The sequence below is a fragment of the Nicotiana tabacum genome, chromosome 7 (assembly GCF_000715075.1).
Source record: "Nicotiana tabacum cultivar K326 chromosome 7, ASM71507v2, whole genome shotgun sequence".
In the NCBI taxonomy this organism is placed as follows: domain Eukaryota; kingdom Viridiplantae; phylum Streptophyta; class Magnoliopsida; order Solanales; family Solanaceae; genus Nicotiana; species Nicotiana tabacum.
The window spans coordinates 165,133,526-165,147,558 of record NC_134086.1 but is presented as its reverse complement, the minus strand read 5'-3'; positions in this window follow the sequence as shown (position 1 = coordinate 165,147,558).

Below are 14,033 nucleotides of genomic sequence, written 5' to 3'. Positions count from 1 at the left end.
CTGTATTCCCGTGCTCACCAGGTGGGCTCCTGATTGCCAAAACTTTAACTATATTCTCGTGTTCTCCAGGTGGGCGCCTGATTGCCAAAACTCGAACTGTATTCCATTGTTCTCCAGGTGGGCGCCTGATTGCCAAAACTTGAACTATATTCCCTTTTTCTCTAGGTGGGCGCCTGATTGCCAAAACTTGAACTATATTCCCTTTTTCTCTAGGTGGGCGCCTGATTACCAAAACTTGAACTATATTCCTTTGTTCTCAAGGTGGGCGCCTGATTACCAAAACTTTATCTGTATTCCCTTGCTCTCCAGGTGGGCGCCTGATTGCCAAAACTTCAATTGTATTCCCTTGCTCTCCATGTGGGTGCCTGATTGCCAGAACTTGAACTTCTCCTTTGAAACTGCTGCTTTGAACTTGATTACAACAAAACGAACAAAACAAAAGAAATTTTCCTGCCCCAGTTTGGTGCTGGGTGCATCTGTGAATGTTAATTGAATCATGTTACCAAATATCTCTATGAATTTGAAAGCTAAATCCCATTATCCAAGAGGATCCTGAAAACTCCTAGTTAAATAATGGTTTTAAAATCTAAATTATATATTCTAAAGGTGTGACTTCCGCTAAATCTTGTTATCTAAGAAGGTCTTAAAACTACATCTCATTATCCAGGAGGGTCCTGAAAATCAAAATCAAGTCTTATCTTAAGAGTGGCAATTTTTACGACTGAATTATACTACCCTACAACAGAACTTACGCTAAATCTTGTTATCTAATAGAAATCTTAAAGCTGGATCCCATTATTCAGGAGGGTCCTGAAAACTCCTAATTGAATCCTATCTTAAACATGCAAACTTTGAAACCAACTTATATCCCTTGGGGTACACTTACGCTAGATCTTGTTACTTACGATTGTTTTGAATTTTAAACTAGGTCCCATTTTCAGGAGGGTCCTGAGAATTTACTGTCAAATTTTTTGCCCCTGTTTCAATCAAAGAAAAATCTTGTCAGTTTAAAATGTGGTGGTTAGTTTGTGGCATTCTTGCTGAAGGTGGCCTCTCCACTGTCGTGCTTTGTTTTGACTAATTTCCCCGAACTGACCAAGCACCGCCTGACTTTCACCCACATGACCTTGGATGACCTGAGTATTCTATACCCAAACTGTTGTGTTGTATCTCTGACCCATTCAACTGCACCTCCGCATCTCTCACGAAATTACTAAACCATTTCACCGATGGAACTTTTGCCGACCCTTTATATCCCATTTCACATCATACTATCTCTAGCAATGCTTTGGTCGTGCTGTGCTTTTGTGCAATTTGAAAAGTTGGTAGAGAGCTTTGAAATCCTTTCTTATTCGCTTAAACAGAATTGACATTGGAAACATCTTAGAGAAATAAACCCAGAGGAAATGAAATGCAATGACCTTGAGAGTTAAGGATAAGAAAAATCTAAAACTGGAAGACTATCTGAAAGGGAAAAAGAAAAGAGATTTATCTGAGTGGAGCAGCTGGAACCAATGATCACGACATGCATTTTGGATTAATCGGCCCAGTATGTCTAACCAATCAACTTTCAATTGTCATACTTTACGCCCCGAGATCTTCAAAACCCAATTTCTTTACCAAAACCTTGTCCTTGTTCGGCTTGCGGTGCCCCGAAGGGTTTTTACCAACAAACTTCTCTCATTTGTTTATCTCTCAACTCACTGTCGCCTTAAGGTGCCCGTGAAGGTTTTCACCGATAAGACTCTCTCATTTTTTATTTCTCTTAGCTTTCGTCGCCTTATGGTGCCCGCGAGGGTTTTCACCAATAAGACTCTCTCATTTTTCATTTCCTTGTTTGGACCGGAGTGTTGCCCCTAATATGAATTACCTTTACTTGCTCGACTTGGTATCTCTCAAAGACTGATTGGAAGGTTTTTCTTTGGACCGTAATGTGGGTTTTTGGATAGGGTTAGAAAGAAAAGGTATCAAAAGGCTCAAAACATTTCAAATGGGTTCAAGATTACCACTACCCGAGTAACCACGGAATCTTCGCATTTCACCGTAAGATAGAGGGCTCTATTGTGCTCAGTACCCTCCACGGGCAACTCATCATCAGAAAAAGTGACTTTGTTTACCTCAAATATCTTGTTTGCTATCTTTTCCAAATGGTTTACTAATATTTTGTCAAGAACATGAGCCTCGTTTAGGATTTTCATCAAAGCTCGACGGTGCTCGTCTGAATGGATTAACAATGACAACAGTGAAATCTAAGCAGGTGTGTTCCTCAACTGCTCTAAATAGTCTTGCACTTTCATCTTTTTCAAAAACTCTTCTGCCTCTTCTTCGGTCACAACTTTCTTCACTAGCACTGGGTTATCTTTGGAGGTTTTAGCTTTTCTTAACTCCTCAAGGGCAAAACATCTCCCCGAGCGAGTCAATCCATGGGTTTCAAAGATTTCTTCTTTAACTTCTTTTCCCTTGTAAGTCACTGTCACCCATTCATAATTCCACAGGACAGCCTTGTTGTTGACTATCGGTAGCTGGGTTACAGGTTTGATAATGATAGGATCTGTGCGAGCACCCTCCACAATTATGACAGGCTTGTTCGCCACTCCTGGCACCACCATTTTTGCTTTTTCTTGTTTCATTGCAACATCACTTGAGGACCACTTCTTGAATACCACAGATGGTTCACTGTTTGCCCCTCTCAACCTGATCACTGACTTATCACTCGTTAACTTTTCAACCGGCCTGGCTTCACTGGACCGATTCATCATTACAGTCTACGAAGGCTTCTTAGGCTCCCCTCCCTTATGTACTATCTCGATCATATTTGTCTCATGATGGGCCGGCAATGGGTTCTGGTTGATATTGGGCGCCTCCGGAGCTTGGACTTCAATCTTATTGGTATTAATAAGTTCTTGAATAGCTATTTTCAGTTGCCAGCATTTCTCCGTGTCGTGCCCCGGGGCACCAGAACAATATTCGCAACTTACAGAATGATTAAGATTTCTCGGGGGAGGATTTGGCAGTTTTGGCTCGATCGGCCTCAGCATTTCCAATTGTCTTAGCATGTGGAACAAACTAGTATAGGACTCTCCCAATGGAGTGAAGGTTTCCTCTTCTGCAACCTCTCGTTCTTAAATGCTTGATTAGGCTGGAAACCTGATCCAGGAGGGTTTCGGTAGGCTCTTGGGGGTGGATAGGCATTTTGTGGAGCTGGGTATGTATTTTGTGGGACTGGCGCACGCCATTGTGCGTGGGCCGGAGGTTGGCTATATGTTTGGGCATGATGGACAGAAAAATGGGGGACTGGTGGTGGGTAGTAGTGTTGAGGTGGATTATATGGGGTATGAGGGTAGGTTTGGTGGTGGGGACGAGGCTGATGATAGTGGTGAGGTGAACCCCTGGGTCTAAACCAAGCTCCCGAATCAATCGTTGCTACATCCTCTTTCTTCCTCTTTCCAATTACTCCCCCAGTTCCGCTTTGAATGACCTGAGTGGTTGCCTTAATAGCCGAATAGCTCATGATTTTGTTTTTCTTGAGTCCTTCTTCTACCATACCGCCCATTTTCACCACTTCATTGAAGGACTTTCCTGTAGCTCATACCAGATGACCGTAGTAAGTAGGTTCTAAGGCCTGTAGAAAATAATCCACCATTTCACTTTCTTTCATTGGAGGGTCAACCCTTGTTGCCTGCTTTCTCCACCGAAAACCATACTCCCTGAAGCTTTCATTGTGCTTTTTCTCAATATTTGTCAAGGACAGATGATCCAGAATAATCTCGAGATTGTACTGGAAGTGACAAGCGAATACTTGGGCTAGATCATCCCATGTGTACCATCTTCTGTGATCCTACCGAGTGTACCACTCCAACGCCGAACCACTCAGACTTTGACTGAAATATGCCATTAGCAACTCGTCTTTCCCGCCAACTCCCCTCATTTTGCTACAAAAACCTCTCAAGTGCGCCACTGGATCACCGTGCCCATCATACAAATCAAACTTGGGCATCTTAAACCCTACCGGCAATTGCACATCTGGAAATAGACATAGATCTTTGTAAACCACACTTACCTGACCTCCTAACCCCCGCATGTCTCTGAATGACTGTTCGAGGCTTTTAATATTCCTGAACATCTCTTCCTGTTCGGGGTTTTTAGATGGCTTCTCGGTTTCCATAGGGAGATCAAAACGAGGAGCGTACGAATAGGGTTATAGAGCTTTGAAAGTGGGATTTAGGGGGTAATATTGGTTGTCATAGGCTTGGAATAAGGGTTCGCTGAAGGATCTGTGGAGTGTAGCGGGTGGGGGTGCCACGAAGATAGGAGTGGCTGGTGGAGGAGGGTATGGAACTAGTTTGGGTGGTGGAGCTTGTGGTGTTTGGGAGGTGGTGCTCTGGTACTGGTGGTAAATGGGAAAGCTCAGGGATGAATCGGTAGCAGGAGGTTCCTGAGACTGAGCCAATGGAGGGATAAAGGCAGTGTTGGCGGGATAAAATGGTGGTGGGTGCATTTTTACCCATGCTTTATACATCTCGACCATCTGTTGTTTCAACTTATACATCTCTTCTTTCAAATTGACATCCGACTCTTCCCTCTCCCTCGAAGGATCGATAACACTCGCATCAAGTTCCTGGTTAGCCATGATCGACTTGTTTTTGGACCGGGTGTTGTATGGGTGAGTTGCCAGAATGCCAAACAAACTAATCACCTGTTTGTACTGATATTGTAAACAACAAACTTGTTAGCGATCAGGGTTTAATAGATAGGCAACCGCACATTTGGGGAATGTAATGCACCTAAATAGTTAACCCTTTATATTATGTATTTGATCGACTACTTGTGTTATCCCGGCTTTCCATTTGACAACTTTTCTTTTTCCACTCTTGCCTTTCTTTGCTTGATTTCCCGTTTTTCATTATTCTCTCATTTCTCTTTCTTGTTTTGTCATTGTTTCCTTCTCACGGTTTCTTATTTTCTCTCTCTCTTTTTCTTTTTCTTTTTCTTTTCTCTCTTGTTTTTCCTCTCTCTTTCCCTTTTTTCTCTCTCTTTTCTTTTTGGTTATGATCGAATCCTATGGAGATTGCCTACGTATCATGACCCCGTATAAATCATATCTTTGCGTAGTTCTAGGGGATAAATGTAAAAATAAATAATAAAACATTTTGGGATTTTTCAAATTTTTCATAAAAATAAAATGCTTTGATTACAACGACTCAAAAACTAACAAACTAAAAAAGGAAACTAACAGACTCCAACATCAAGATGAAAATACATACTCGAAAACAAACTAACAGACTCCAACAGAAAGAAAATACAAACTCGAGTAAAAATCATGAATACATCAATGCCTCAAATGCTCCTAGGGCCCGCGGGACATCATTCGGTCTTGCCACGGGCCTACGCGCTAAATCCCCTTGGAGGTGGTAGAGATCTTTCATTATCTTCCAGACAAAGGTCATCGCAGTGGCAAAGAACATGGATCTAGTCATGTCCTCACAACCACTGCACTTTATCGCGATGTAATCGGCGATCCTTCTGACTCTCTCTCTTATGACACCCTTTTCCTGCAACAAACGCCCAATCTGCTAGGCCCTGGCTCCCAAAGTTTGTTCGGCTACATGATTCTGTTCTTGAAGTTGTTGCAAATCTATTTCAAACTGTGCCATCGCTGTATAACAGTGTTCTCTTTCAGCCTTAAAGTCTTTCGCCTGCTTGATCATTTGGTTCTCAATGGTGATGACCCTTTTCTTCAACCCTGCAACCTCATTGTCGTATTTCTCTTTTAACTATTTAACCAGGCGCGCTCATTCTTCCACATTCTTAGCCAATTTTGTTCGAGCTCTGGCTAGTTCACCCTCTACTTTTTTCAAATCAAAACCATACTCATCCACCTTCTGCCTAAGGTTCTTTATAAGCTTTTCATCCTTTGCACTTCTGGTGGGCTTTTCAGCTGCTGCTTTCACTTCTCGAATCTGGGCTCGAAGAGCGTCATTTTCTTTGGCTAACTTTCTCTTCTCGCCCTCATCTGCGGCGGCCTGCAAACCATTCTCAAACTGAAGATCCCTGACTTGCTTTTCAAGCTTTCCTATTGTGGCCCTGTACTCATTCTCCTTGGCCAACCAAGCCCACTATTCTCGCGTCACCTCAACGAATTCCTGAATGTGAGGCTTTTTGGCTGGACTTTCAGGTTCGGCCCTTACAGTATTCTTCTTTCTATGCCAGGCAAGATAGGCGGGTGAGACCTCACCTCTAGATAGGTCACGTACTCGAGTGTGCGCTGTCAAATACTGGTACTCGTTCCAAATAGAACGAATTGTTTCTTCATGAAATTGGTCGTCGGGGCTAACCTCGACCACATAAACACTAAGATATTCATCTAGTTACGTCACCTGGAACCTTCCCAACTGTCTCATCACCCAGTATGGAGTGTAGGGTTGAATGCCTCGAAGACCCATTAGGAGGAAGTAAGGACCGGTGGCGGGCATATACACAATTTCTACAACAGGAAGCCAATCCAGTATCCACTCTATTTGCCCCGCAGTGGCGGAAAGGAGGCGGGATACCCAATATCCAAACCCTTCTGGTAACTTGAACCCTGAAATCCTTGTGTAAAACTCTTCAATGCAACTTTTCTCTGTGGACCCATAACTCATATACTGAGAGTGGTGACACAAGTGTTCAATCATCCACATTTGTAGTAGCAAATTGCATCCCTCGAAAAAATCTGCCCCAGCTTTACAAGCTGTGAGAGCTCGGTATATCTCAGACACTATCATAGGGGCAAGAGTGCTCTTGGCGTTGGTAATCAAGACTTTAACGACTCCAGCCACCCGCAGATCGATATTCCCATCTTTCCGGGGGAATATCACGAGGCCTAAGAAAGCTACCATGAAGGCAAAACGCCTATGCTCATCCCATTTTGCTCGGTTCCCTTTGCTACAAACCCCACTTTCCGGGTTGTTAAATCCTCCTACATACCCGTACCTCTGGTATATAAAACGTAGAGTGGAAAAATCGTCCGCCAACTCAGAGTACGGGATTCCCTTGCTTATTTTTAGCAAATCCATGAATTTGTGAGAGTTAAAGGCTCTTGGAGCTATAAGATACTTATGCCTCAGACCTTCAGTACTTCCCATATAACCTGCTATCTATTCTAAGGTGGGTATGAGTTCAAAATCCGAGAACTGCAAGACGTTGTGAGCTGGATCCCAAAACGTAACCAACGCCTTTATGATGTCTCCTCTAGGCATGATCTTCAACAACCCGGTGAGACCTCCCAAGTGTAGATTGACCTTATCTTGCTCTGATTTACCCAGATCTTCCCACCACATATGCAACTCCAAAGGGATCTTGTTCATGACTGTTATTGGCAAACTTTCACTCGTGCTCATTCTGCACATTTATTAGGGTGATTAAGCAAAATCAAGACTCATTTGACTCAAAAACAAAGTTAACACTGTTTTTCTCCCTCTTTTTCCAAATTTTTATTTCAAAATAAAACTTGGCTTGGCAAATACGGCCTTTCAGCACTTCCTGGGAGAAGATTTTAAGGCTGTGCTTGCTAATCGGCCAAAATGCCAAAAAAGAAACCAAAGGTAAAACAGCTTTTCGGCGTCCTTTTGGGGACATTCGGCTTTTTCGACAAGAATGGCTTCACCTTATTTATTTCCAACAAAGTAATAAAAGTTTGGTGCCTTTTGAGCTATTTTTGCAAAAAGGAAGTTGGACCCGATGGGGGATGCCTACGTATCCCACATCCGGTGAGAATCAAACTGGCGTAGTTCGGGCAATTTTGACAAAACAAAAACCAACTTTTCTTTTTTTTCAAAACAAAACAAAAATTGCTCTCTTTTTTCAAAATTTCGGCAGAGTTTCAGTATATTTTGGGACATCGGTTTTTCAAAAACAAGCAATTATCTCTCTTACCCCTCACATTGACTTTCCTTCTCTCAACTTTTTCCCTATAAGCCGGTCAACATGCAAATCTGAAGCAAATGAATGCACAAGTAGCAAGTAAGATGCATCGGATGGTCTTTTTCATTTCGGGTACACGTGTCCCAGACAAACCCAACCCCTGTGTTGAGTCTCCAAAGTCAAATGCACATGATGCAGATAAGCGTTCCTACTAGAGATCCGGCATGAGGCTGAGTTATTCTAGGTTTAAAACCTGGGTATATTGTTCTAGACCTGGCTTACCCAAACAGACAACTCGAACCGAGGGGGGCCTGCGTACCGGTAACCAAAAGATCATCCGGCTTTGCAACTTGTCTGAACCTCGTTCTATTTGGGATATGACACTAACAGAAAGAAGTCATGCCAGCGTGCACTCCTCAGAAGAGAGAAAAGAGGAGTTTCGTAGCAGTTTATATACAGTTCAAATAATATCAAAGCGGTAAAAAGCAATATTTAGCACATTACGCCCAAACATGTAATAAAATAAAATAATAAATATAGCCAAATATAACAATTATTTTAAGCTCGAATTCTTAAACCCTGAACTAGAGATTCTGGGTTCGATCCCCAGCAGAGTCGCCAGAGCTGTCACACCTCCTTTTTACCTACACCTCTGGAAAGGTAGTATAAGGGAGTTTTTTCCAACTTAAAGTGACAACCGAAATGGGATCATTTATTAGATTCAGAGTTGCCACTTGGGATAATTTTATGGTGTCCCAAGTCACCGGTTTGAATCCCGAATCGAGGAAAAGATTGACTCTATATTACCGTCCACGAACACAGAAATCCGGGTAAGGAATTTTGTTAACCCGGGAGAAGGTGTTAGGCATTCCCGAGTTCCGTGGTTCTAGCACGGTCTCTCAACTATTATAATTGGCCTATTATCTGATTTTTAATACATGTTTTAGCCTGTGGTTCAATTTTAACTTATTAGCCGTTTTTAATCATTCTTAAGGAAGATTGCAACGTCATTTAAAATACGCCTTGTACCACGTCACATAAATGCACCCGCGGTCTCCGATATATTTTATCTAATATTGTTGAGATTTGGATTTGGGTCGCATAAATGCGCACCCGAGTTTAGGAAGGTAAATTATTAAAATAACGCGCCTAAAGCAACTCCGCACTTTCAAGTTTGCGAGGGCCATGGAAATTCAACTAAATGGCACGCCTCGAGTTATAAGGATTAAAATATTAATTAAATGAGGGCCATGCATTTTAAGATTTTATTTGGCACGACGCACCTCAATTCCAATTTTAAAAGGGAAATTCAGACTAAATTTTGGAGGGCCATAAGCTATGTCTTGCCTAATATAGCACGCCTCAAAACCATTCAACTAAATGAACTAAAGATATTCATGTTTAAAACTAGTTCGAAATTAAGTACCACGACTACGTCACGGGAACAGTATCCGTAGCTATGAAAATTTTAATTACGCGCCTAAAGCAAACTACAAATGTTCATGGTTTTTCAAAAAAAAAAACTAAATTAGGATTATTGACGGTCACATAGTATGGTAAATGAATTGCTGGAATCAAAATTTGATACGTTCATATGACCATAGCACTTAGTGCATCCAAACCAATTATATAATTTATGACAATTGAATAACGTCAGAAATTTAACTGGAGCCTACACATCTGGATTAAACCAAAACAAAGAGCGAGCAATTTGTATACAAATATTCTTCTCGGTAAAACTAGCCCCAAGTATCTAACAATGAACAAAGAATTGTCAAACATGAAAACTTTTATAACCTTAACCATACCTATCAAAAAGTAGAATGCTTATTTAAAAAAAAATCAACCACTGTAAAAATTCGTGGGTATAGTTCATTCCTCTAACTGTCAATTGTTTACTCAAAGATCTCAATCAAAGGAGAACACCCTTCACTCACACAACAAGAAATATTTCAGCTGCACAGTAGTAAGTGACCTTTAAATCAACTAATACCCCATCCTCATGAAAGAAAACTCTACTTTTGATTCATGTTGAAACATACTCCAACTTAAAAAGTCTCCAACGAAGAATCACATGAGCTTGTTCATTATTTTGGAGTCCTAGCATCACAGCTATTGGTATAACATGATTTTAACAGATTATTTTGCTATTTGCAGAAGCAAAACTGTTCAGCTAGAGTTTTTTAAAAATCCCTGGACATATCAAGTTGGTTGTGGATATTCCAGAACTTATCATTTTATCACAGACACACCTTATCTATTGCTCTTTGCTAACTGAAAAATAAGGAAGATCCAGTAGTAGAAAGGTACAACTGAAGCTATCAAGCCAAAACACCAAATTTCATGTTTCAACGACCATTTTGGGATCCTAATTCACAAAACATAACCTACAAGCAACAAGAATCATAGAGATGTAACATGAATCATGTTTAGACAGTGGGATTGAGCTTTAAATCAAAGAGCACAAGACATGGATAGAGCTAGTATCATTTCAGATCATGAAGACTTCACTTAATCTAACAATATATTACTACACAAACGCACTGGATAAAATAATCAAGCGTCATAGAATGAAAAATAGAAACATTCAAGCTTTTTCATATAGCAAAGACACTCCGGATTTTGAGTTTTACGGTAGTGACAGAGAATCATCAAGATGTCAATTCAAATAAAAAAAATATGAGAATGAGATGAACCTGTCAAAGTTTCCAATTGATCTTTCAGCAAATTACAGCAATCGAAATGAAATGAATTGGATGAATCCACAACCAAGAACTCAACCAGAACCTCTAAACAGAAACGGAAAACATCAACTTTCTAACTCGAACAGCAGCTTCAAAAGCAACGAGCTCGTTTAAATCAACTCCGCTTTGAGCAAGAACCAGAGAAGAAAAACGGAACCCCCTTTTTTTGAAATTTTCTAATTTCTGAAGAAAACTATGAACAAACAAAAAACTCGAAAATTTTTAGCATTTTTTTAATAGAGAAGAAGACGGAATAACAAATCCAAAAAATAAAAATCAAAACTCAATCCTCAATCTTTTCTCTCTGTTCTAATATAAGAAATCGATGAGCAATAAAAGAAGAAATCTTTCTCAAATCCTTTTCCCAAAAAAAAAATCCTCCCCTTTCAGAAGAGAAACCTCACCTTATATAGACTCCTCAGATTTTCTCGAACCTTCTCCACACACTCCTCCGAAATTCTTTTGCAATCTCTTTCTATGAACGATTTTTGGGACAGATGGAGGGCAAGGATTGATTTTCATTCATCCACGACCCCCATTTATCCAGCAAATCAATCGGGAGGCTAAACAACGCGCAAAAAATCTGAAAGGAATCTTCTATTGTCAGAAACCGTTACAAATATGGTGACGAGGAGAGAGGGGGAACGCATGGGGTGAATTTGAGCTCACTCGCTTGAAATTTGGCGAGTTGGACGCGGCTCTGACGTGAAGAAGATGATGAAAGGTCGCGTTGAGTTAGGGATTTTTATTTGGGTCTCTGTATGTATCTGTGTGTGTATTTGTGGAGAGTGGGTCGGGTTAAAGGGGGCAGACGGGTCGTGGGAGACGGGTATTTAGAAAACTTGGGCTTGGGTAGAGGATTGGAGGAGAATTGGGCTTGAGAATTAAAATGTAACAGCCCAAAATCTGATTTCTCTACTTCTTTTCTTTTTAATTACAATTTTTTTAATCCCTTTTTCTTTTAAAAACAAAAACAAAAATAAAGTAAAACCTAATTTAATTCCTAACCTAAGTTACTATTCACATATTGAATTTACTAACTTTAACTAATAATTATCACAATTAATCAAAAATCAATTTAAAGGAAAACTACCAAAATTCAAAATTGAAATTAAAAAGTGCAAAAAATAAACTATTTTTTGATTTTTTCCATCTTTATGGAATAACTAATTTGCTAATTAATCCTAAAATATAGAATTAAATCCTAAATGCAAATGCAACATATTTTTGTATTTTTCATTAATTAAACAAAGTTAACATGCCCAGACAAATGCAAACAATTAACAAAAAATACTACAAAGATTTACGAAATTGCAAATAATGAAGAAAATTTATTTTTCTTGAATCTATGGGTGTAATTCATATAGGGCAAAAATCACGTGTGCACAGGTGCGCCGCATGAGGCGATGCGCCACGCGGTGTGCTTGTGGGGAAGTTCAGAGAGCTGATTCTAACAGGCTGCAGGAATTTTCCACAAGCACGGCGCATCCTGCATCGCGTTAGTGGGAATTCGCAAAAATTCAAAAATTGAAAGTTGTAGCCCTTTCAAATAACTTTCGATGGAAATATATTGTTGAGCCCAAACGGAGTTCTGAGTGAAAAGTTATGTGTATTTTACTAGACAATGCGATGTATGCTCACTCGATTCTTCGTTTCATTCTTAATTATCATCCGTTGATCACCTAACAGGATCCCGACTTAATTTCTTGGGTTTTTACTCAGACTTCAAAGCTCCAAATCACTTGAATTCATTTCATAATATCTACATAGCTCAGAATCAATCCTACAAGGCATAAAATATACAATTAGTGCAAAACAATAGCGACTAAAGTTCAAAGTCAATTAAAGTGCAGTAATTTAGAGTGTAATAAGCGACTAAAACGTAATTATAGTCTATCATCAACACCCCACACTTAAACCACTGCTCGTCCTCGAGCAATCAAACTACACTTTATATAGACACGACCCTTTTAAACAATTCTCCTAACTCATCACACAAAGAATATTCAAAATACTAAGCACAAAAGCGTAACATCTTCACCTCAAGAATTGACTCACAAGTACCACGCATTGTTCACAACTTACTCACTTACTCTAACATAGAGGTCCACAATATTGCCTTTCCTTCATGAATCAAGTGCTCTCACACAACAAAAGAGAGTAGTTCCACACACCATAAAAGTTAAGAACAAATAGGAACTCAAGATAGAAAGAATTCATTCACTCTCAGAAATAACATTCATATGTCACAAAAGATGCACTATAGGCTTGCCCGTAGTATACTACTCTACTAATCGAGCTCATTCAGTCTAGGATCAAGCAGGACTTTATTTGGTTGTAATGTAGGTTGCGGGACAGGTAGGATACATTTAGATATAAGAGTAACTATACCTCCCTAAGCACTTTAATACATACATTTTAATATTAAAACCTCACACTTATGTCAAACCATGACTCCACCTTCTTATCAATATACATCAACTCCCAAATTATTTAACGCAATTACATCAAGAGTTACCACTTATCAATGAATATCTGCACACAATACAACTACTATTTTTTTTTTCAATTCAAGTGGCCCTTGCTCTTTCAAATCAGTGCACCTTTCTCCTTATCTCATTAATTCTACTTAAAAGCCAAACCAACCACCCTACACTTTAACATTTACAAAGTTCATAATAATTCAAGTGCTCATGAGAGGTGAAAAGATTTAAATAGATGGTTAATTCAAACAAATGGGTAAGACTTGTAATGTGATTGCCAAAAAACCAAAATTACATGCTCAAAGGGATTAACTACGATACATAACAATTAGGCGGGTAATATATATATATATATATAGATATGACCATAGCTAAGGATATTCATGTTTAAAACTAGTTCGAAATTAAGTACCACGACTACGTCACGGGAACCGTATCCGTAACTATGAAAATTTTAATTACGCGCCTAAAAAAACTACAAATGTTCATGGTTTTTCAAAAAAAAAACTAAATTAGAATTATTGACTGTCACATAGTATGGTAAAGGAATTGCTGGAATCAAAATTTGATACGTTCATATGACCATAACACTTAGTGCTTCCAAACCAATTCTATAATTTATGACAATGGAATAACGTCGGAAATTTAACTGGAGCCTACACATATGGATTAAACCAAAACAAAGAGCGAGCAATATGTATACAAATATTCTTCTCGGTAAAACTAGCCCCAAGTATCTAACAATGAACAAAGAATTGTCAAACATGAAAACTTTTATAACCTTAACCATACCTATCAAAAAGCAGAATGCTTATTTAAAAAAAATTCAACCACTGTAAAAATTCGTGGGTACAGTCCATTCCTCTAACTGTCAATTGTTTACTCAAAGATCTCAATCAAAGGA